Here is a 24,762-nt window from a genome sequence, read left to right as displayed (position 1 = left end):
ATCTGAATGAGCAAACTTTTTAAATTCTACAATCTGAACTTTTACCAATCATTCTTTCAATAAACAAACATTCGATGAGTACCCTGCCAACAACTATGGGAATACTAAGATGAGTAAGTCATGATCCCTAGCCTTTAAGAAAGAGTGGCTCCAGATGAGATTTTGCAAAGATAATGCTATTGATAGAAAACCTACATGAATTTGAATATGTTAAGAGAAGACTTATACAACTGACAGGAAAGTTTCAGACTGAATTACTGATTAGGAAACTAACTAAAGAAAAACACAATACAATTAGCTTCAGGAAAAAAAAAAGACTAGTGTAGGAAAGAAAAGGTACTCATACTATATATATCTATACCTATATAGATATGTTTCACAGCTTAGATATCAAAAGCTCTTACAGAGTTATATAGCTAAAACTCTGAATACTGCCCTAACCAAAATTAAGATATAACATCACTGGAAAAATAGGAAGCTGTGGTAGGAATGAGATAGGTAGTGAAAAAGCTAAATCATCTTCCATTGTAGAAAGCCAGAGTGAAGAGATCAGAAGACTGTTCTTTAAAGAAGTACATAGAATCGTTCAGCTTTTAAAATCATGTGCAAATCTAACTGATTGAAAATGAAAACTAAATTTAAAAAGCAATAGGCAGAACATTTAAACATGAAAAGCTGATCTTTATGTTTTAAGTGAAATAATTATAAAACAGTATATATGTATATATGATCCCATTTCTATTAAAAAATGTGTACACATAAATTATACATAGAAAAAAGCTGAACTAATATTTACTAACAATACCAACTACTAACAATATTTATTTCTATATAATATGATTATTTTCTTGGGGAAGATTCCTCTTCTGTAAACCTATTATAGCAAACATGTATTTTGACAATAAGAAGAAAAACACTATTTTTAAGTTACAAATTTTAATCCTCACTATATAGTCAAATCATTTTCAACAAAGATGCTGAGATCATTCAATGGGAAAGAACAATCTTTTCAACAAATGATGTTAGGAAAACTAGATACCCACATGGAAAAGAATGAAGCTGAACCCTTTATACCTTACACAAAAAATTACTGAAAATGAAGCAAAGAACTAAATGTAAAAACTGAAACCATAGAAGTCTTAGAAGACTACACAGAGGAAAAGCTTCACGACCTTGGATTTCAAAATGATTTCTTGGATATGACACCAAAACAAAAAATATAAATTGGATTTCATCAAAATAAAAAACTTTTGTGTAAGAAGGACACTATCAACAGAGTGAAAAGGAATGGTTGAAAATATATGCAAATCATAAATCTGATAAGAGGTTAAAATCTAGAATATATAAAGAACTCCTACAACTCAACAATAAAATAATATAAAGCCTGATTTTAAAATAGGCACAGGACTTTAATAGTCATGTCTCCAAAGAAAATAAGAAAATATACAAATGGTCAATAAGCACATGGAAAGATGTTCAACAGCATTAACCACAAGGGAAATGCAATTCAAACCACTTTATACTCAATAGAATGGCTTACCAAAAAACAAACGAATAAACAGAAAATAGGTGTTGACAAGGATGTAGAAAAACTGGAACCCCTGTGTATTGCTGACGGAAATGTAAAATGCTGCAGCCACTGTAGAAAACAGTATTCCTCAAAATATTGAACATAGAATTATAATATGATCAAGCAATTTTACCTCCGAGTATATACCCAAAGAATTCAAAGGAAGAACACAAAAAGATATTTGTACACCTATGTCCATACCAACATTATTCACAACAGCCGAGTGTTCAACCCAAGTGACATATGAATGGATAAACAGAATGCAGTACATACATACAATGGAATCTTATTCAACCTTAAAAAGGAAGGAAATTCTTACACATGCTACATGAATGAACCTTGAAGACAGTATGCTAAGTGAAATAAGCCAGTCACAAAAGGTAAAATATATGATTCTATTTACTATAGGTATCTAGATTAGTCAGATTCTTAGAGACAGAAAGTATTTTGTTTTGTGGTTACCAGGGACTGCAAAGAGGTAGGTAATAGTGTTTAATGGGAATTTAGAGTTTAACGGGTACAAAATTGATTTTAGGAAGATGAAAAAGTCATGGAAATGGATGATGGTAATGATTGCACAACAATATGAATGTACTTAATGCCACTGAATTATACACTTAAAATGGCTAAAACAGTAAATCTTATGTATATTTTACCACAGTAAAAAAAAAAAAAAGTTTAAATTTTAAATAAGACTACTAGATACCATTCAGATATAATCAAAAAAGCTAAATAATTTTCACTATCTCACTTTAAATTACCAGTGGAAAGATCATAGAACAAAGTATCCCAGGTACAGTCCTTCAGAATACGGAAATAAATCTAAGAATACACCTGTTCCAATTAGGAACTGAACCCTAAGAAAAAGTCCAGAATCCTTTAAGCTACCAAGGTGTATTATAGACTGCTTCTAAAACAGCTCCCAATGAACTCCATCTTGTGCTACTGAACCTCTCCCTTGAGTGTGGGTAGATTTAGTGACTTGCCTCTAATGAACAGAATACAGCACAAGTGATAGATGTCACTTCCCAGATATATTATAGAAGACTGCAACACCTACCTTGCTCACATTCTCTTTCTCTGGCTCTTCCCACTTGCTTCTGATGAGGCAAGCTGCCATGCTACCCCAAGGAAAGACCCACATGGCAAAGAACTGAGGGCAGCCTCTGCTAGCAGCATTATATGATTCTACTTATTATAATAAGTCCAACAACTCGCAGGGAACTAAGGCCCTCTGTCCAACCACCTGCAAGGAACTGAATCATGCCAATAAACACTGGCATGAGCTTGGAAATAGATCCTTCCCCAGTTGAGCCTTGTGATGACTACAGTCTACCTTGACTGGAGCCTGTGACTGACCCTAAAACAGAGTACACAGATGAGTCACATCCAAAATCCTGACTCACAGACACTGTGAAATTAATAGATGTTGTTTTAAAGCACGAGTTTTAGGTAATCTGTTATGCAGCAATAGATAACTAATACACTAGGCTTTGTTGGAATGGGGCAATAGTTTCCAACGTTGTACCTGAACCGCAGGTTCTTTTTTTATTCCACATCATGGATTATACTGAAAATTTAATGTAATTTGACTGCAGCACCAATGCTGTCAAATAATTGGGATTAATTTTTTCAGTAATGCTAATAACTTAAAAATAATCAATCTTGGTGTAATAAAACTAGATACTGCAAGAAAGAAATGAAATAAATTCCTACTTGGCAATATCCTCAATGATCTAAAACAAGGAATAAAGAGCATACTAATGAATTCAGAAAATGATGCTAAATCTGGAGGTGTTACCAAAACAGATCCAAAGAAGATAAAATTATGGACAGAACATACTAAATGGAGATTCAACTTGTAAAATAACATATGGTGAAAAATCATTTGAAACACTTGCTAGACAGAAAAAGATTGAGAAGAAAACAGCCAATAAATTAATAAATGCCGACAATCCCCAAGATTACAAATTCCTTGAAGATGAAGACTATATCATAATCATTATATTCTGTGCCATAACCAAAATTATGAACTTTGTAGTTTATCAATAGATAGATATTTGGTGAAGTTAATTAATCAGCTGAAAATGAGACATCAAACCGTATATAATTTAAAAGTCATATAAATGTACATATACAAATATAACAAAAAGATGAAAGGAAAATGAAAAGTAAACAGAGAATGAAAATAAGAATGAAGTACAAAAGGCAAATGGATAAAAAATAGTATAAGAATTCCAAAAACATAAACCATATCAAACAACACTTAAAGAAGAGAACTCCTTATATGAGCATTACTTGAAAAATTAACATAACACTGTAGTGTGTTTATTGTCTTCTAACTCCAGGGGACTCCATGCAATATATAGATTAAAACTTGACTTAACTAAATTTGAATCCTGGCTGTGAAACCTAGGGGTCCATTACTTAATGTCTCTGTGCCTCAATTTCCTCATGTATAAAAAAGGGATAACAACAGTGGCTAAGGATTAAAAGTGATAATATATGATATATATAAAGTGTTTATCGCAGTGCCTGGCATGCCACTATGCTCAATAAACAGTAGTTCATCATTCTGCATGCTTCTTAACCAATAGAAGGAGAAACAGTCACATTTACAGATATAATACTATCTAAAACAGTCTCTGTACTACTTGAATGCTGATGAAAGAAAATCATCATGTTTGCATGGAGGCCAAGCATTTAAACCTATTATATAACTACTAATTAAATTCACTTAAAAATGTTTTTGTCAGCAAGAGAAAAATTATTACTTTACAACTATGATTATAAATTAAGTTATAGCATTTGCATTGCTATAATTTTGCCTTTAAAGTTAATAGAAAGATTAGATGATCAAAAGGGGAATAAAAATAAAGCAATGCTACCTACTATTTCTAGATTGGAAAAAGTATAAATTAGATCCCAAATGTGTTTTGACTCAAAACAAATTTTGGGGACCCACCTACATATAGGAAGAAAGCATTATCGTAGTGAATATCTAGTAAGAAATTCTTTAAAAATAAAAAATTTGATTCTCATATACTGCTGGTAGGAAAGTCTGTTGGAAAATAGTTCTGTATTATAAAAACAAACCAAAAATATGTTCACCTTGTGACCTAGTAACTCTCTCCAATATATATATCATAAAAGCACTCTTCTCTGATGTGTACCAGGGAACATGTTCAAAGTGTTCACTGTCACTGCCCATAAATGCCAAAAACTGAAAATAACCCAAATGTCCAGCAAGAGAAGAATAAACTGTAATAATACAGTAAAACAAGTATTAGTTTCCTACTGCTGACACAAGTTACCATAAATTTAGTGGCAAAATAACACAAATGTATAATCTTACAGTTCTGGAGATCAGAAGAGATCTGGCTTCCACTGAGACTAAAATCAAGGTGTCAGTTAGCTATGCTCCTTTTATAGGCTCTAGGGGAGATTACTTTTCTTTGCCTTTTCCAGCTCCTGGAAACTGCCTGCATTCTTTGGCTCATGGACCCATCCTCCATCTTCAAGGCTAGTAGTACAGCATCTTCAAATCTCTCTGACCTCTGCTTCCATCATCACATCTCCTTACCTCTCTCTGACAAAATATATATGTCTCCCTCTTATAAGGTCCCTTGTGATTACACTGAAGCCACCTGGATAATCAAAGATAATCTTCTCATCTCAAGAGCCTTAACTTAATCATACCTACAAAGTCTCTTCCGCCATATAATGTGACATACTCACAGGTTTCAGGGATTAGCACACGAATATCTATAGAAGGAGCATAGCTACCACTAATCTAGCTACCACAAAAATGATACCAAAATGAAAATGAAAAAACTATGCTACACTGAACTACATGAATGAATCTCATGTAGTTTTACATGTCATCATTTAGAAAAATTAAGCAAAAGTATACATATAAGTCCTTTAAACAAAATTCAAAAATAGCCAAAACTAAACTATGTTAAATGGGATGCAAACACAAGTAGTAAGTCTATAAAGAAAAACAAGGACATGATTTTTCACAAAAAATCACAAGAATGGATTCTTTTGGGGTCAAGAAGAGGGATGAGGTCAGGAAGGGGCTTCTAAGATACCAGCAATGTTCTATTTCTTGACCACTTGGCTTTCTAATTGTTCTTTAAAGATATGGTTTATGTACTCTATGATTAATATTTCTTATACAAAGAACAGTAACAGATAACAGTCATATAAACCAACGGCAGGGAAAGCCAGACACAGAATAGATTAGGCAACAACCATCTAGCAGTGTGATATATAGTAGAAAACTGTCTCGTCTATGCAATGGTGGAAAGCCAGTTAACCTGTGAGTTGAGCATGGGATAGAAATCTAGGTTCAGAGCAAAGAAATGGGCTTAGAATCACATACACAATTTACAAAGTCTTCCTAATACACTATAAATTTCTTGAAGTTGAGAACAGAACTCTACTTATCTTTGTATTCTTAGTAGTAGCATACTTACCACAGAACAATCTTTCAATAAATGTTTGACGAATGGAAGAATGAATGAACTATCTCTCACCTCCTATATGGCTGAATGATAGTAAGTAGTCCTCAAGCAAATAAACCAAAGCCACTTGAAAATCCAATACATAGTCATTCAATAAAATTTTTTGCCCTTGATTATTTCCAAATTATTCTTTGAAATAGAACACATAATACAAAAACAGAAATTTATAGTAATTCTCTGGATTTAAAATGTAAAAAATATACAAAGTTAATCAACATCAAATTATAAAGGCCAAGTGCAGATGACAAATAAGAACTGGGGGAGGTTAACGTGGGACAAGATGATCACACAAAGTTTCTGAGAGGAGATGGATAGGATTTATAGTGGTTTGGTAGATTGCAAAGTATTCACAAAGTCCTCCCATTCCTCTATACACATCCTCTATACTACCTCCCAACAAAAGGTAGATTTTCTTTCTCCATCCTGAAAACTGGGGGTAGACTCTGTGACTTGCTTCGATCAATGGGACATCAGCAAACATGAAGCTTGAAAAGCACTAATGGAAACTTGTCCTCTTCTGTTGGTTTTAAAACCTAGATTGTGAAGAAACCCAAGCTGCCTCACATAAATGAGGCCAGACCAGATCAAAAGAAGAACCATTTGGCAGAGCCTAGTTAAACTGCCAACCCATGTAATAGTCAACTAATAAATGATTACTTTGCCTCTGAACTTTGGGGTGGTTTGTTTCAAGGCAAAAGCTAACTGACAGAGGAGGTAAGCAAAGGCACAGAAGAAGAAATGAGTACAACATACAAGTGCACGGGAAAAATCATAGATAAGTCTAAATGGAAAAGTTCTGATTGTGGAGAAAGCACACACAGGCCTGAAGAGTAAACTGAGTTCAGACTGTAAAAATCAGGCTAGGAACAAGATAGACTTACTTCTATTCCAGTAGACAAGGGGGAGCCACTACTAGGGAGGATATAATGCAAAAGGAAAAGAAGTCCAGTTAAGATTACTATTACCTACACAGGCTGAAGTAATAAAATTCTCCTACATTTGCGGGGGGCGGGGGGGACGCAGGCGGGGAGAGTGCTCAATAATTCACTAAATAGATAACAGCATGGTTTTATAAGTGCCATATATAATTTATGTAAGATTCTGCTCTTTAATAGAAAAATTAGTTTTACCTACAATTTTAATATCAGTGGGAACAGTGCTAGAATTAATCATCAGAAGAGCTTATGATATGTCTAAAGGGTAAGGAAATATTTCTGAAGCTATATTTGAGCATAAAGATAATATATAGATTTCTAATGACAGTATAACTGTGAAATATGACTCCTCTTTGAAATTTAAATATACTCACCAGACCATTTCAGCTTCTGGCCTCTACAGTGTAATAGGGACCAGATTTAGCCTTCTACCTTAAACTAGAAAAACAGACAAAGCATATGTGTGAAACACTGGAGTTGAGACACTAGACAACAGGCAGTGCAGAACAGGGATCCACAAGAGAAGGGACATAAATTAGGTAAGTATTATGATTGCCCCTACCTAGAGAATTTCCAGGCTGCAGCACATGAATAGGGAACCCAACAGAGCCCAGTAGTCTCAGGGAGTTGAGGAGACAGAATTTAGAGTTTTGGGGAGGACAAGGCAGGGCAGAACACTGGAGAAGAGAGAGCTACACAAAGAACGAGCTCTGGATATCTGGAGAGGGTTCCCCCTTGAGACTTTGGCTGAGTACTTATCTGAGAATGTGTGTGAGGAAGTGATCAAGACCAGGGAAAGAAACACTGGAAAGGCGCAGGCAGAAAAATTCTGATGCTCACACAAGGCTGTGAATAGTTTCTATGCTCACCAGGCAGAGTGAAAAAGACCTTCAAAAACAGGGCCTTGAATGAATCAAACTATTTTCAAGTAAATATATCCCAGAACAAACCCCAAAAAATATTTAAAGGAAAACAAACAAATATATCCAGCATATAACAATGTAAAATCACAATGTCTGGCACCCAAACAGAAATTACCAGGGATGCAAACGAGGAGAAATATCACTCAATTAAAAACAGGCCCAGAAATAGTGCAGATGATAGAAATGACAGACAAGGAATTTAAACAGCTATTATAAATATATTCAGTCTACGGCCATGCTACTCTGAACAAGCCCGATCACATCTGATCTCGGAAGCTAAGCAGGGTCAAGCCTGGTTAGTACTTGGATGGGAGACCACCTAGGAAGACCAGGTGCTGTAGGCGTAAAAAATAAAAAAAGGGATTGTGAACTGACAAGGTTCTTGCAATCTGTGAGGTCAACCAAGGGTCGCCTCGCCTAAAATACACACACACACACACACGCACACATATATATTCAATATATTCAAGAAAACAGAAGAAAGCATAAGCATCAGGAGAGAAATGGAAGATACTAAAAAAATAAACTTCTAGACATGAAAAGTATATATTTGAGGTAAAAAAAAAGTCACTGGATAGGATTACCACAGACTAACTACAGTAGAAAAAAAGATTAATGAACTTGAAGATACAGAAAAAGAAACTATCCAAAATGGAATATAGCATAAAAGACAGAAACCAAATGGAGCACCAGTGAGCTATGGGATAACATCAAAAAGCCTAACAGGTATATAACCAGAGTCCCAGAAAGAGAACAGAGAGGTTGTTTACGCTTTCATTTTGTTGTCAGTTATTGTAACCATACTGTCTTATATAAAGTTTCTCTCTACTTTTAGTAGATATTTATTTTAATTTCTAGATACATTTATTGGCCCAGGGAGATTTTATGGTGGGAAAAAAAACCCTGAAGTCTGAAAATTTTCCAAATTTGATGAAAACTATCAATATACTAAATACCCCCTGTTATTAAAGTAAAAGATCAGATACTGTCAAAGTCATCATGATCTATTATGTAAATACACAGTATTTAGAATACCTGATCTATATTCCAAAAACAGATTAAAATATAGTTAGATGCAGAGTGGCTCTCTCATACTTCTCAAAAGTTGAAATATTACATTTTTCACATTATAAAAAATTGTCTAAATTATGTTTTAAAATAAAACAAGAGGTGTAGACATAACTTTACAAAGACTTCACACTAGCTAGGTTTTTAAAAACATATAATAATACTAACGTAAACAACAGAAATAAAGATCAAGAATAGGATAAATCCATGTGATTTTGTTTTTGTTTTACCTCATAGGTTTTAGCAAGAGCCTTTCTAAAAAGTTACTAAAAAGAGATGAAGATTTGTGAACAACTCTGTTAGCTGATACGGAAAGAGAAAGAAAATTTAGTGACCACTTATACTTCAATTGTTTCTTCTAAACTTTCACAGGAGGTAAATTATACTTTCCAGCAGCAATGAATATCTCTGGGCTCAAGAAATATATTTAAGGAAGTAAAATATCTATTAAAGAGAAACCTAGTAAGTCAGCATGGTTACAATTACTGACAACAGAATAAAAGTGTAAACAATCTAGGTCTCCTTTGCCTGGCTACCATAATAACAACACATAAACAAATTCTTCCCTTATAGAAAGTACAGTGTAACTTACATGGTCAGACTATAAGGAAAACGCTAAATGAGACCATTCTTTGGGTAAAATCTATTGTAGTCAGATCAACCAAACAAAGCATATGTCTATGATCCTCCCATTAAGACAAAAAAAATCAATACAGAACCTTCTCTGTAATAATTGATATTCATTGTAATTAGATTTAAAGCATATTAATTTCTCTTTTTAAAAATAGCAAAACAGGCAATGAGAATCTAAGATCCTATGATATATTATAATAGAGATCAAAATAGATTCAAATCTCATCTTGATGCACAATGAACAGTTTATAGTTTCTATTCATTTGTTTGATAAGCATTTAAGAGGTTAGTGGCTATACTAACATCACTTTATAAACCCCAAAATAGATGCCAGCATATAAGGGATATCTTTTTATGATTTACAAATACATATTTTTAATCTGGCAAAAATATTCAGATTATATTCTACTTACTTATACATTTAATAATTCGCCTACACACTGCTGGACTCTAACTACAGAGAGACTGTAATGACACACCTGGAAGACTTCTTTCTTGTAAGTTTACATACCCTCTTACTGGTAATACCTAGTCCTAATCCTAACTTCTGAGGTTCAAATAGAGAGCATGAAATATAACATAGGAATTCTGTCAGTATTCAAGCAACTGAGCCTGGGAGAACTCAAAGTAGAAACCTATATTGGAGGGAGTTTCTTTTGGATAAAAGTTTTTGAAATGCTCTGGAATTCTGAAAGGATTTCTCTAAAGCTGTTTCGGGAGTTGTGTGAACATTTAATTTTTATTAAAATTTTTTGATTTAAAAACATTTATTTTTAATTATTTATTTTTTAAAATTATTTAACTACTTATAGCTATAATACATCCACTAACCTCTGAACCTGGTATAGCATGTAGAATAAACTAGTGGAATATGTACATATAACAACTAAATCTGGAAGAATATGCAGAATAAACTTTAAAAAAAAATACTATTTTATGGTTGATAAAACAGAAGACTATTTCCCTGAACCCGCTTCCTATGTGGTAGTCTACATTTTGTTTTCATGATACTTAGAACCCTTGTAATTCTTTGTTCTACAATTGTCTGCTCCCACTGTATTGTAAGCTCCAAAAGTGAGGTCATTTCTATCTTGCTCACTGCTGAATCTCTAGCATAGTAACATCGTAGATGTTTAACACATATTTAATAAATAAATAGATGAGTCTATTGCAACAGCTCTCAGTGAGGGTCAGAGAGGCTAGGTTAAAATGATAGCAGTGGAAATGAAAAGGAGAGGTTTTATGCTGGTAGAACCAAGGAAAAGAGGAAACTCAAAAAATAAAGAAATGAGATTTTAGAGGTTAGGTGACTGATTAAATACTGATACTTTCACTTATAGAATTAAAAGACGGCTGACTTTTGTCTTGGACATGATGAATTTTTCAAGTATTAGGCAAGTAGCAGAAATGAAGTCCTAATCTCATTTACTATCATGTGAGTTAGCTTCCAGATGATTTTTTCAAATCAAATTTCACGAGAGGCAAGGCTCACAATTTTCTCTTCACTCATTTTTTTTCCTATTCATTTCTGCCTTATTCGTCACTGAAAAATGTTGATAAAACCATTTTTGAGATATTTTAGAAACTGAGGCATTTAGTGGATCAAGAGCAAAAAAAGAGAGAGCTTTCCAAACAATCCATAATACATAATACATGTGGAAAACGATGTAAGACCGATATGAACAAGATACAGTATTCAAATCATCATATGGCTAGAACAAGAGAAACAATGCAAAAAAAGATTTTTGTTTTAAGGCAGTTACCTGAAACTGCAGAAAGAAAAAAAAAGTATAAATATAACGAGAAAAGCATTTTGGTAAAAACAGATATAACGGCAAAAAGGTTTTCTAATTCAAACATTAAAAAATACTGATTCTTATTTTCAATAAAGATGCAAATTCTTTGTTTAAAAAAAACTAAATTTTAAAATATGGTTAGATTAAATCTACCACGTTTTAAAGAAGCTACAACCTCCCGTTTTTCACAAGACACTACAACACTCCAGATTCTTTTCAAACAACACTTAATTTTTTACCTTGAAAAGCTTCACTCTAATTGAAGTAAAAGCAAATTACTTCATGAAATAAAAAGCAGCTATCAACATCCCAAAACATCAAGGATCTTACATAAAAAGGTTTAAAAAAAGTCACAGAAAAAAAATTCAAAATATTTACAAAAGTTCATAAGTACTATATGTTCAATTAACTATCAAGAACATATAAAATAATCACAAAGACAAGAATCATTACGTTTAAAGTTATGTAACATAAATGAAAATATACCAAAAAGTCTGCTTAAAAATCACCTGTTTAAAAGAGAAAATTTTCTGGCAAAACCGACATTCACATTATGTAAATAATGTAATTTCAATCTGTATTTTAAATTACAATCAAGGATCACCAGATATTAAGGACAGAAACTTGAGTGGTAATATGCTCAAAATTTAGCTCTAAAAACCTCAACTTTTTCATATAGACTTAAAGGCTCTTTTATCAAATATGCAAGTATAATATTTAACCAGAGAGCACTGAGTATTTACAGCCTTACTAAGACTATGGGCCGTTGGGGTCGGTGAAGGATCTCAAGATGGCTGGGCAAAAACTTGCTCTAAAAGCTATTGAGTAGGTAGCTTTTGGGGAGATCATACCCCCAAACCAGAAAGCCATTGCTAACTCCCTGAAATCCTGAAATGAGACCCTCACCTCCAGGTTGGCTACTCTACCTGAAAATCTACCTACTATCGACTGGGCTTACTATAAGGCAAATGTAGCCAAGGTTGGCTTGGTAGATGACTTTGAGAAAAAGTTCAGTGCCCTGAAGGTTCCTTTGCCAGAGGATAAATATAGTGCCCTAGGTCAATAATGCTGAAGAAAAAGAAGATGTGAAAAGTTGTGCCGAGTTTTTGTCTCTCGCAAAGGCTAAGATTGAGCACTACGAGAAAGAGCTGGAGAAGATGAAAAACATAATTCCACTTGATCAGATGACTACTGAGGACTTGAATGAAGTCTTCTCAGAAACCAAATTAAGCAAGAAGTATCCCTGCAGGCCTCACAAACCAACTGAGAATTTATAAACTTGAGTCTGGAAGAAAACTCTGGCCCTCGTATGATAAACTCTGGACATTAAAAAATAATTATAGTCTACAGCCATGCCACCCTGAATGAGCCCGATCTCGTCTGATCTCAGAAGCTAAGCAGAGTCTGGCCTGGTTAGTACTTGTATGGGAGACCACCTAGGAATACCAGGTGCTATAGGTGGTTAAAAAAATAACAATTATTATTATTATTATTATATAGTGAAGAAAAAAAAAGCTGTAAAAGTATTTATAACACAAGGATTCTATATACTAATGCCTGGGGGCGGGGAGAATCTACCATGACCATTACTATATTTACAATACACTGGACAACAACAGAGTATGACAAGGAACCAAAACAGTATAAAAGTTTAAAAATCTATAAATATTGAAGTTGTCCTACAATATCACCAAATAAACTGACATAGTTCTAGATATATTAATATAGCTCAAAAAACTCAAAAATAGCAAAAGAAAACATGACTAGAGTAATTTGAGTAGCATGAGCTCAAATTGTAAAGATAGTTTGCCACATATCTATAAAAGAGTTTTTCTATAGAAGATTTTTTCATTTTCCGACTCAATTGCATTATTATGTGTAGAAGATTTTTTTTAAGTGGGGAAGGAAGTAAGCCATATTACCCACTCATTTTTAAAGGCTGTTTTATTTTGCTAATCAATTCAGCTTCCACTAGCTCAATAAAGGTCATTAAACATTTTCCCTTGTTACATATTGCCTTTTTTTTTAAGGCAACAAACATTATCTCACAGTTTCTGAGGATTAGGAACCACTGAAAGTGCCTTAGTTAAGTGGTTCCAGTCCAAAGTCTCCAAAGAGTTATAATCAAGTTGTCACGCCTATGTATTACTTTCTGAAGTTACAACACTTATACAGAATTGCCTGCTCCCTACCAAAGTTATATTTAAATTCTATGATCATAGCAAACTCAGCTCTGTAACATTCGTTTACATTGAAAAGCCAACAATCTATCACTGTCACATTTTAGCACATTTTTTTTATGTAAAATACCCTCAAAAGTAGTCTAAATTATACAAACTTCACTTCTAACACTACATTTAAAGGTATTTGAAGCCTTATGTAATTGAATTAATTTGTTAAAGCAAATGAGCCTAATATGATGAAGTTTTCTTGAGGCATTAAAATCATCAGTATTTAAAAGAAAGTCAAAAGAAGACACAAAAATCTGAAATCACATATAGTAAAATAGAGAATTCACTAAATTATGTATTAACTACAGTACAAGATAATAAGTAAGATACATTATTATTAACCCCCTACTAAAGATCAAATTTGTTTCAATTTGATATTATAAATTAAATGTGACTAGGGACTTCAATTTCTTTTGTGTGGCTAACACTGAAAGAAGAAAAAGTATTTCCTATTTCCTAGCATTCTATCATAAAGGGAAAGTGTTAGAGAAACTTCTTTTAACTATGCTTCAAACATCCCTTTCAGTGCCTTGATAAAAATGTGTCATACAGGAAAACATAAGCTTCTAAATTAAAAATTCCTTTCAGTTTGTTTTCAATTTGAATAGATCACAATATGCCATCAAAGTCCACATACTCATTATTTGAAATTTTTTTAGAGTTAAGATGAATTCAAGATTTAATCATATTAAGTAGTATTTGTCATCATCGCTGCTTCTTGATTAAAAAAAAAAAGAAACACATAGCATTCAATTCCCTCAATACTTTAAAATCAATTTTCCATCTCTCCCCTACTCCCCACCCCCAAATGAACGTTACCCTATTCCATTTACCCTAAAGGAAACAGCAAACACATCTTTGTGGTCTATCCTAGCAAATCAGTGTTTTAGAAACCAATGCAACTGTTATCAATGGCTCAGAACCAAACACTGTAACAAAACACATTGAGTGGAATCCTCCGCGCGCGTGTGTGTGTGTGTGTGTGTGTGTACATGTGCCCATTCATAATAATGCGATCCTCCAACATGCATACAAAATATCAATTTCTATTTAATACGAAATCACCTTTACATAATACACAATTTACAATAAAATTTCCCTCGTTAATGTTCAAAGAAAAAAACAATTTCTAAAGCTAGAGACGAGAAGAGTTAACACTGGGATTGCTGCCACCTATCAACTTTAATTCTGAGCAAAGTACAACTCAATGTCATTTTTACCTCTAATGCAGCCACGACTGAAAGAAAATTAACTTCACTGTGGGATAAAGTATACTGGCATCTTAATGGATTATTTACTTCTGATTTGACAGTACATATGTGTGGAGTCTTTTGTCCCTCCCACAGTAACACGAGGTGTCAACATCATCTTAGTGAAAGCAAATGACAAGCAAATCCCTCAGGTCATTACTTCGCATCCTAAGTAACAGAAAGTCACGGCTTTCCTTCTCGCTGCAACCCAGCAAACAGATTCTATACTTCCATGCCCCTTTCTATTATATTCGTGGAGGCGGGGTAGGAAAGAAGCGTTCAATATAGCCTGAGAATACTCTGAGCTCGGTCCTGGTACCAGAAGCAGCATGAATATAAGTGATATGTGGGTCACCCACAGAAAGAGGATCAGAATGAAGCTTCGTGACCCTCCAAGTTCGGTGAAGACACCAAAAGCCTCTGAGGGAACGGGGCGCAAGCCTTGGGGGAAACCGGGGAGAGGGAGACGGTCTCCGCGGTGGAGTGACTGGGTCTGGCACAAGCCCAGGGCGTGGGCAGCTATGGAGGAATCTCCCGTACCCCTCCCCTCCGCACCAGGTCGGTCACTGGGCGAGAGGTGGAGCCGGAGGAGGGGGACAGAACTAGGGAGGGCGGGGCCCAGGGCTCCCCCGGCGGCGCCCTAGGGGTTCGGGGGGGTGTGTCCTACCTGGGCCAGGGCGGACGCAGGGACTTCGGACCGAGGGCTCGCGTCCAGCTCAGGGCCGGGACCCGTAGGGGTCGACTCTCAGCAGGCGGGACCGCCACCGCCCGCCCATCCCCCGCCGCGAAGTGCGGCGGGACCCGAGCGCGGCTTCGAGGGCCGGCTGTCTGGGTAGTCCCCTCGGGTACCGTCCGCGTTTACTGGCGGCGGCGGCGGCAGCTGCTGCTGTTACTGCTGCTGCTGGCCGCCCCCAGCCGCTGCTCTTGTGCCAGCCCCTGCTCCTCCTCCTGCCGCCGCCGCCGCCGCCTCGTTCCCACCGCTCCCATCGCCGCTGCGGCGACTACTGCAGCGCCCGCTGACCCGACCCGACGTTATTCTCCCCCTTCGCAACCCGGCACAGCCTAGCCCACCTGCCCTGCCAGTGCGCACGCCCACCTCTCCGCCACAGGTGCTGATTGGAGAGCGCGTCACGAGCCCGCCACGTCGGTTGGCTGGTCCCATTGCCTATCACGAAGGGGGCGGAGAGTCAGGCAGAGAGCGTCTCCGCCCCCCACCGGAGAATTGCCGCTATCTTCAGGTTTGCCTGAGAGGGCGAATTACCGGGAAACGAGCGTCACAAAGGCAGCGCGCATGCGCGCGGGGATTCTGGGCCTCGTAGTTCCAGCCGCAGCCGCAGCTGCTGGTGGGTCCCGAACCAAGAAGTAGGGCTTCCGAGATTAGTGGTTGGCGCACAGTGGTGTGCTGTCACTTGGTTATAGAAGCGTGGTTGTGACCCCAGGGTTGGGCTTTTCGGAAGAAAATCAGAAATGCTTTGTTTACATACTTTGAGGTAGTCGCGAAGAAGGGCCCCGAATTGTAAGGCCCTGCCATGCCTCTTCCAAAGAACCGGAGCTGCCAGAATCTGGCAAATTGACGCTGTCCCCAGAACTTCCTAACGCGAAGCTAATCGCTGGTGGGTACTGGGGCAAGGCCTTGAGGTGTAGGCTGAAAGGAGACCAAGACTCTGGGAAGAAATGTCAGCCTGGAGCGGGAGTATCCGTACGCTTTTCACAACCCACGAAGGACGAGATTCCATTCCTGTTTAAACACCACCAGCCAAAGGTTCAATGAGCAACCCCCCTCCCCTCCTGCCGAGCACCAGAATGGGATTCTAAGCAAGAGAATGCGGGAGTCCCTCGAAGACTTTCAAAAGCAAGCAAGGAAGGCGGAGCAATGAGGCTGTGTGCGATGAATTTGTATTTGGTGTTAATTGTGTCAAGCTCTGGTGGAGAGGAAACTAAGATTAAACCAGTCCCCCTATCTTTACCCACCAATTTACAGAAGTAAAAACCCGAAGAGGTTAAAGAGCTTTCCCAAGGCTAGAAAACTAATTAGTGACAGAACCAAAACTCAGCTCTCTTGAACCTCCCGTGTTCAATGCTTTTTTACTGAATAATCACAATGACTCCCAGGAGTCTGCCATGAACTGAAAGGATGCAATGAATTCACAACTTCATTTTACTTAAAATCTTTTTCTTCACTTAAGTGACATTATGATTAAAGCTGATTAAGAATATAGAAGGGTTAAATATGAATCCTATATTCAATCTCAGAACTGTTTCTTCTTGTTCAGGAAATGCCACAGCCTCTTGACATTATTTAAAAAACAGCAGGCACCTCTACTGTCTGTCATGTCTAGATGCTTGGATAAAAAGCAGGACAAAATGTACATTAAAGTAGTCACGATGCAGCTCATCTTGTTCTATCCAAACTTGAAGTTGCCAAATTTTCTTTCCACTGATTAAAACCACAAGTTGATTTTTCCATTACTTTAACAATATAGTTCATTTCAGAGTATTGACTGGGCAAGCAATTTGAATTGGAAAGGATTAGAGTTTCTGTAAATACTTTTCCTTAAAATTAAGTTTATAGGGGAAAAAGTCCAGATTCAGTGACAATATGCCTAGTAATATTTCAAATAGCTATTCTCTATTTAAAGAGAATATTTTTCACTCACTTAGCAAATATAATGTGTCCTCTTCCAGCTACCCAAATATAATCACTGCTATTAGGAGTAAGGGTTTTAATAAATTTGTTGAACTACTATTGTGTTTGTTTTAAATGAGTCAGTAGGTACAGCTAGATTCTCCAAATGATGGAAAGATGATTATTTTTCTGATTGTTATTTCATGACAAACTCTCATATGCAAATCCATGAAGGATAAGATAGAGTGAGAAAGCAGTCCAGTAGTTGTATGTCAAGAAAGAGGTGAAAAAAAGTACAGAAGGAAGTGTTCTGTGATGAATATCTGGAGAATAGGGCAACAGTGTATCTCAGGGTAGGGGAAGTATAAGAATGAATATACTGTGAAAGTTAATGCCACAGGAGTAGGAATCCCGGGATATTTGGACTGCCCAAGAAAAACAGCTTCCCAGGCCTCTATTTTCTCTGGACTTTTCTGTTTAAGAATTATTGGTTTGTCCCAAGAGCTATTTTTTTTTTTTCAGTTATGATAAATGGAAAAGTAATATATTATTCAAGAGCTGGTACCTGAATTCAGGAATCTTCCTTGAAATACATACATATATATAGTATATTATATTAAAAAACAAATAAGATGTCCTTCAATGATACCTGGCTCCTAATATCTTCTCCCTACACAATAGTCTCTCCCATACTGAATTGGGCTGACCTGTGTAAATGATAAGCTTTTTCAAAATTATGGTGTGCAAATTCCAAGGCTAGGTCATAAAAGACTTTGTAGCTTCCACTTTATGCTCTCTTGGATCACTTACTTAGAGGGAAACCAGTGCCGTAACATGAGGGTACTCAAGCAGTCCCTTGGAGTGGGCACCTGGCAAGGAATTGAGGGATTACACCAATTAATTAGCACCAGCTTGCCAGCCATGTTTGTGAGTCATTCTTGGAAATAGATCCTCCAGCCCCTGGCAAGCCTTCAGAAGATGGCAGGCCCAGTTGGCATCTTGACTGCCACCTTCTGAGAGATACCCTAAGCCATAATCACCCAGCTAAGCCACTCCCCAAATCCAGACCTTCAGAAACTATGTGATATAATAAATATTTACTGTTGCTTTCAGACTAAGTCTGAAAGAATGAGACTCTGATCCTAGGATAGGTCTTAGAGTATATTCAAGGATAATGAGCGAAGTTCAGATTTATACTGAGTCCCAATACAGAATATAATGCCCCTTTCAACACAGCTTTTCTCCTATCAGAATAAAGAACATATTGGAGAATCCCTTTTTCTCCATTTGTGGCCTCCTCCAGCTGTCTTTAGATATCCAATGATGTACTACTTTCGAATCTTCCCCTAATCCGAAGAGGAAATGATCTGGATGGGTTCCTTTCATAATTATTGGGACAATAGCACAGTATGAACTAGTGTGCAACTCAAGGAAAAGAGACTCCTCTTGCTTTCCATCTCCCTCTTTAAAAGCAAATTTCATGTTGTACACCTGAAAATAATATGTGTTCTGTCAATTATAGCTCAATTAAAAAATCTCAGAATTGTACATTTTAACTGGGTGGACTGTATGGTATGTGTATTATATCTCAGTAAAGCTGTTTTAAAACACTGCAGTCCTTTGAATCATAAACCCCAATAGTGAACTAGTACTCAACTGCTCCAAAAACCAGCAAACAATGCTATTTCATTTTTTATCAATCTAACCAGTTTTCTATTTGAATATTAGCTAATTTACTAAACAAAAAAATATAGAGCCTATTAATGCCAACTACTCAGCTAGGCACTGAAAAAAACAAATATGAATAAAGTCAGTTCTTGTCCTCAAGGGCTTCACAATGGATTAGCAAATATGTAAATTCTATTACAATGAACTGCAATCAAGCATATTATGTAACATATACAGATGCTCTAGAACAGGGGTCAGTCAGCAAAGTATCCCTTGCAGGCCAAATCGTTGGGGTCCTCTGAGAGCTTGACCTCTTCTGACAGAAATGCATTCATACCAAATATGTTAACTACCTTAAGTGTGTTTTTAAAAACTTCATCCTTTATTTCTAATAAAAGAAGTTTCAAACAAAATAAGGTAAAAGAAACCGGGGAAGGGGAGGAAGTAATCTCAATTTTGGGTATGTGAGTCTATGGTCTAACTTATTGAATATCAATTTGTGTTTGATGATTATTAAAATAGACCTTACTATGAGAGAAGACGGACACTGATTTGAACTAGTAATGTTTGAAAATAAACTAAAAGTTTGCATTTACAAAAGTAATGCTAATTATAGTTATTTCTTGATTTACTTCCTATTTATGCCTAACTTTTGTGAAATACATAACAACTATACCATTAAAATGTTAACATTTTGCAAATTTTATTCTATTAGAACAGTGAATTTTACATATTCACTCAGTCTTTTAAGATTTATCTTTATTGAAAGGTCATTCATTAACATATTACTGTTGTAATTCACAATTTTCAAATGAGAAGCTGATGAGATAATGTTGTGTTTCTGATGTGTGCCTGCAACAGTCTGAAAAAAGTTTAGAGACTTTCAGTCTGGTTCAGTGATTAGCTAGCTACTTCAAACACCGGACAGCTAGCTTTCTGTGATTTTTTGGCTCTACTGCCAGGAAGACTAACTGGGTAGTAAAGCTATAGTGCACCCTAGTGATCACAGTATTCCAATGCTAGCTGTATTGAAATAAAACAGAATGGTCGCTTCTATTTTGTTAATCAAAGCAGATTATCCAGTGACTAGGGATTTTTATAATTTTTAGAGACCTGATGAGGAAGATTACAAAAATGATCTCAACGACAAAAGAAGCTGGACACAAAGCGTACATAATTATACATACTGTATAATTATGGATGGACATATAGGTACGTGCACAAAGTGCAAAATTTTTTTGCATTAGATATGAATGCTCACCAGAATTTATCCATTGTAGAAAAGGTACTAAACAAGTAGTCAAAATAACTCAGAAGTTAGCACCCTTGGTAACTGACACAACAGGCACACAAATGCAGAGGTGAAGATTAAGCATAAGCCCAACAGCCCAGATTTCCACTTACCAAGGCTCTTAGAGCTACTGCCACGCTTGAAAGTCCAACCTGTCAGCAATAGAGTCCATCACTCCATTGACAGGGCACTGTTTTCAAGATCAGATCAACCAGCTACTTGGTGGCAAGTTGACTACACTAGGAAGCTTCTATCCTAGAACAGTCAGTGCTTCATTCTCACAAGATTAGACACCTATTCAGGGTATGAGTTTCCCTGTCTTGCCCACAGAGCTTCAGGAAGCACCACTATCTGGGGTGTATAGAGTACCTGTTCCACTAGCACAGAATTCCACACAACATAGCATGCAAACAGGGAATCCACTTTCAAGGTAATGAGGTTCAGGACTGTGCCCATGATTATGAGACACACTGGTCATATTGCATACTGTACTTTTTAGGAACAGCTGGGCCTGTAGAATGTTGGAATGGCCTGTGACAGATGCAGTTGAAGTGTCAGCTTAGAGGCAATGCTCTCTGAGGGTGGGGTGTCACACACTGCATGCGTGGAATCAGAAACTTTTATATGGTTTGTTCCCAATAGGAAAATACCTGAGGTTCAGGAACCAAGGAGCAGCTTTACTTAACATCATTCTCAATGACTCCATGGAGGACTCTGTGCTTCCTGTTCCTGCAGCTCTGAGTTCTTCAGGGTTAGAAGTCATGGTCTCTAAGGGGACACAAACTATGGCTGCAGACTGGGTCTTTTAGACTACATGTAACTACTGACTAGCAAGTAAGAAGAGGAGTCATCATCTTGGCAAAGGTAATTGACAGATCAGCAGAGAAGGTAAGGGCTGTTGAAAGTTAAAAAGAGCAGGGAATTTAGATGATCTACCATGACACTTCTTGCTACTACCATGCCCAGTTATGACTGAATGTGTTAGTGCAGCTACTTAAGGCTTTTGTTTCCGAATTTGTCTCAGTTTGTTTACTATAGGACCGAACTAACACCGATTATGTTGTTCAGGTCTACTATATCCTTATTAATTTTTCATCCACTTTATCTATTTAACTTTGGGAGATGTTCGTTAACGTCTCCTTTATTAATGTCTTTTTATCCTTTTATATCCTGTAGTTTTGCTTGATGAAAGTTGCTGCTCTATACAAGAAGTCCTTAGTTTGCACGGTTCCTAGATGTAAGATTTTCAGTTACCATGTTTTAATTAACACTAGTCTGTCAACATAGTTCAAATTTCACTTACAATGGTATATTATCTGTGAGTAATTGCATAAAGTACAAATTTGTAGCTCTTTCTTCAGTCCACAAATCACTAAATAACAGATGTGTGTCATGATCAGTGTTCAATCATGTCACTACTTTCAAAGGCTGTTGGTGACTGGACATTGCACATCTGTTAATTCAGTGCAGGGACAGAGCAAAGCATGTCATTGTGTTACCTTTTTGTCTCTCAGTAATAAAGCCATGTGACATTTTACAAAAATGAATGATAGAGAGAAGTAGCCAACAAAGATAAAAGTGCATCAAAGAAACTAAAGTGATAATGCTGGTAGTGAAATTTGGGTCAAATATAAATGTTATAGAAGTTATAGAAGAAATAGTTAACTGTGGAATTGCTGACACAGCTGCTATTTGAGAGACTTTAGTATGCAGTCAGAGGAACTTAGTGAAGGCAAACTTACCCAAATAAATAAGTAGTTATGACAAATGTCTCAGAAGAAATGACATTGGCAAAAACTTCACATTAAGAGAACTCTTAGAAGTATTTCACAATCTTGAAAACACAAAAGATACAATGTTGGAATCTGATCCACACTTAGAAAGTATGACAAGTTGCCAAGGCATAGAAAAAACACTCACTCGGTATAAGTTATACAAAGAGAAGGCAAGCATTCTTGACATTTTTTCTTAAGTTCAAAGAAATAAAACACTTTAATTTTCAATGTTTCTAATGTTATAAATTACATTGTAACAAATATTAGTGTTACCATTTTCATTTTCCTGTATATTTATAACTAACAGAAAGTTTTTGACCAAAATTTTTAAAGACCATAGAACAATAGTAATCTTTCCCATTGATTGTTAAGATTGCTTTGTATGATTTCAGCTTGCATGACAACATTCACAGTAATTCACTACTGTACAAAGTGAGGACTGCCTGCATTTGGTTTGAGTTTTCCATATCCTTGCCAACACATTATTGTCTGTCTTTTTGACAATAGTCATCCTAGCAGGTATGAAGTGGTATCTTGTGGTTTTAATGTTCATTTCCCTAATGAATAATGATGTTGAGCATCTTCTCATATACTTTCAGAAATGTGTATATTTTCTTTGGAGAAATATCTATTCAAATCTTTTGCCCATTTTAAAATTAGGTATATTTCTTTATTTTCACCTGAATCTATTTATAATCTCATTTGATATTTTTTCTAAATAAGTGAGTTAAGCCCATTTACATTTATCGTTTGGTCTGAATTTTTCTTGTTTCACTATGTAATCTATTTCCTTTGCCTCCCCTCCCCTTTGGTATTATACCGTAGTTCTAGTTGCAAAGTTTATTCCAATATCTGTACATAATACTTAGTACTCTCTTTAAATATTGTTGCTTTCTTAATATATGAGCAATTTTGAAACTGCTTCTTATCTGGCCCCTTCTTTCTTACGATCTAGCCACTAGTTTTACCCTAGTGTTGATTTGCACACTTAAGTTTTTATCTGTCAGCTCAAATGTAATCTTTTCACTTCTAGCTAATACCATGGATGTAATCAGTGTTAACTTTCTACCTACTCAGCTTTTTCTTCCCATTTTTTTTAGTTGTATTAATTTTACATTATCAGAACATCTGATTTTGTCTCCTTTATGCAACACTTATCACCTCCCCGTCCTCCCGCCCTCCCCACCCCTGACTATATGCCAAAGCTTCTATAACCATTTTTTGATTTGTGAAAATTATTCTCCGGTAAATTCCTCAAAGTTCATGGGGAAAAAAATATTTCCTGAGTATTAAACATGCTTTTAACTTACCTGTGTGGACTTTTAGACAGGTTGACTGGGAATAATAATCCTTGAAAATCCTTTTATTAAGTATCTTTAAAATGTTGCTCCCAAGAAATCTAATGCCAATCTAACTTTATTTTATAAGTGACTTGGACTTTTTGCCTGGATGTCCCTCTTATTTTTAAGATCTAACAGCTGTACTAGGATATTCCTAGTGTTGACTCTTCTGGGTTGAATTTTAGTGTTCCGTTCCCTTTCAATGTACATATTCAAGTTTTTCTTTTCTTTTCTTTCTTTCTTTTTTTTTTTTTAGGAAAGTTTTATTGAATTGTGTTCTGTTTCATCCTAGTGTTGACTCTTCTGGGTTGAATTTTAGTGTTCCGTTCCCTTTCAATGTACATATTCAAGTTTTTCTTTTCTTTTCTTTCTTTCTTTTTTTTTTTTAGGAAAGTTTTATTGAATTGTGTTCTGTTTCATTGCTTTGGTTTTCTTCAAGGACTCCAGTTAACATATATTGAATCTTCTTTGCCTATCTTTTGTATCTATTGCTTTATTTCAAATACTTTGCATCTTTGATTTTTCTTTCCATCTTTTCTTTCTTTGCTGTGCTTTCCATAGTTGACTTTTCAACTTTTGCATGCCTTCTAATATAGTCATTTCTAAGAATTCTCCCTAATTTTGCTTGAGTTTCATATCCTCCTGTTCTCTTGCCATATTTTTTGAGATCTTCCTTTACATTTGAGTTGCTCTTCAGTCAAAGCTTTTATCATTTTTTTAATTTCTTATAACTCATTTTGAATATTAGGTTACAGTTCTTGTCTCCTTTAGGGCCACAATTTTCTACTGTATTCTCATTAGTCGTTACAATTTTACTAAGTTCCTTTTTACTTTTTCTTGTAATAATTTGTTTGGGGCTAGGTTATTTTTTTGTTAGTCAGAGTTCTTTAGATAAACGGAATCAATAGCAAATACACACATATACTTCCACTGCACAAGTCGTTATCAAGAAATAATTATAGGAATTGTCTCACACAGTTATGGAGGCTGAGAAGTCCCATAATTTGCCATTTGCAAGCTGGAGAACCAGGAAAGTTAGTGGTATAATTCAGCGTCCAAAGGGCTGAGATCCAGGAACTCTGAAGTCTGAGAGCAGAAGACGGACACCCCAGCTTGAGGAGAGGAAA

At 36.0% G+C, this 24,762-nt stretch overlaps 1 protein-coding gene and 3 pseudogenes across 2 annotated transcripts in view; 3 read left to right on the top strand and 1 right to left on the bottom strand.

Annotated features, from left to right (window-relative positions):
* The window catches only part of TTBK2 (tau tubulin kinase 2), a 117,750-nt gene extending 101,755 nt beyond the window's left edge, over positions 1-15,995 (bottom strand). For both annotated transcript variants that reach the window (XM_006920449.3, XM_025038824.1), the window contains exon 1: positions 15,603-15,995. The gene's annotated coding sequence lies outside the window, so the exon portion shown is untranslated. The remainder of the gene's footprint in view (positions 1-15,602) is intronic.
* LOC112469873 lies at positions 8,183-8,301 on the top strand (annotated as a pseudogene).
* LOC102884355 lies at positions 11,969-12,731 on the top strand (annotated as a pseudogene).
* Positions 12,797-12,915, top strand: LOC112469754 (annotated as a pseudogene).
* Positions 15,996-24,762: the final 8,767 nt, after the last annotated feature.

This window comes from Pteropus alecto, unplaced genomic scaffold, assembly GCF_000325575.1.
Source record: "Pteropus alecto unplaced genomic scaffold, ASM32557v1 scaffold86, whole genome shotgun sequence".
Taxonomy (NCBI): domain Eukaryota; kingdom Metazoa; phylum Chordata; class Mammalia; order Chiroptera; family Pteropodidae; genus Pteropus; species Pteropus alecto.
This window is presented reverse-complemented; position numbering and strand designations above follow the sequence as displayed.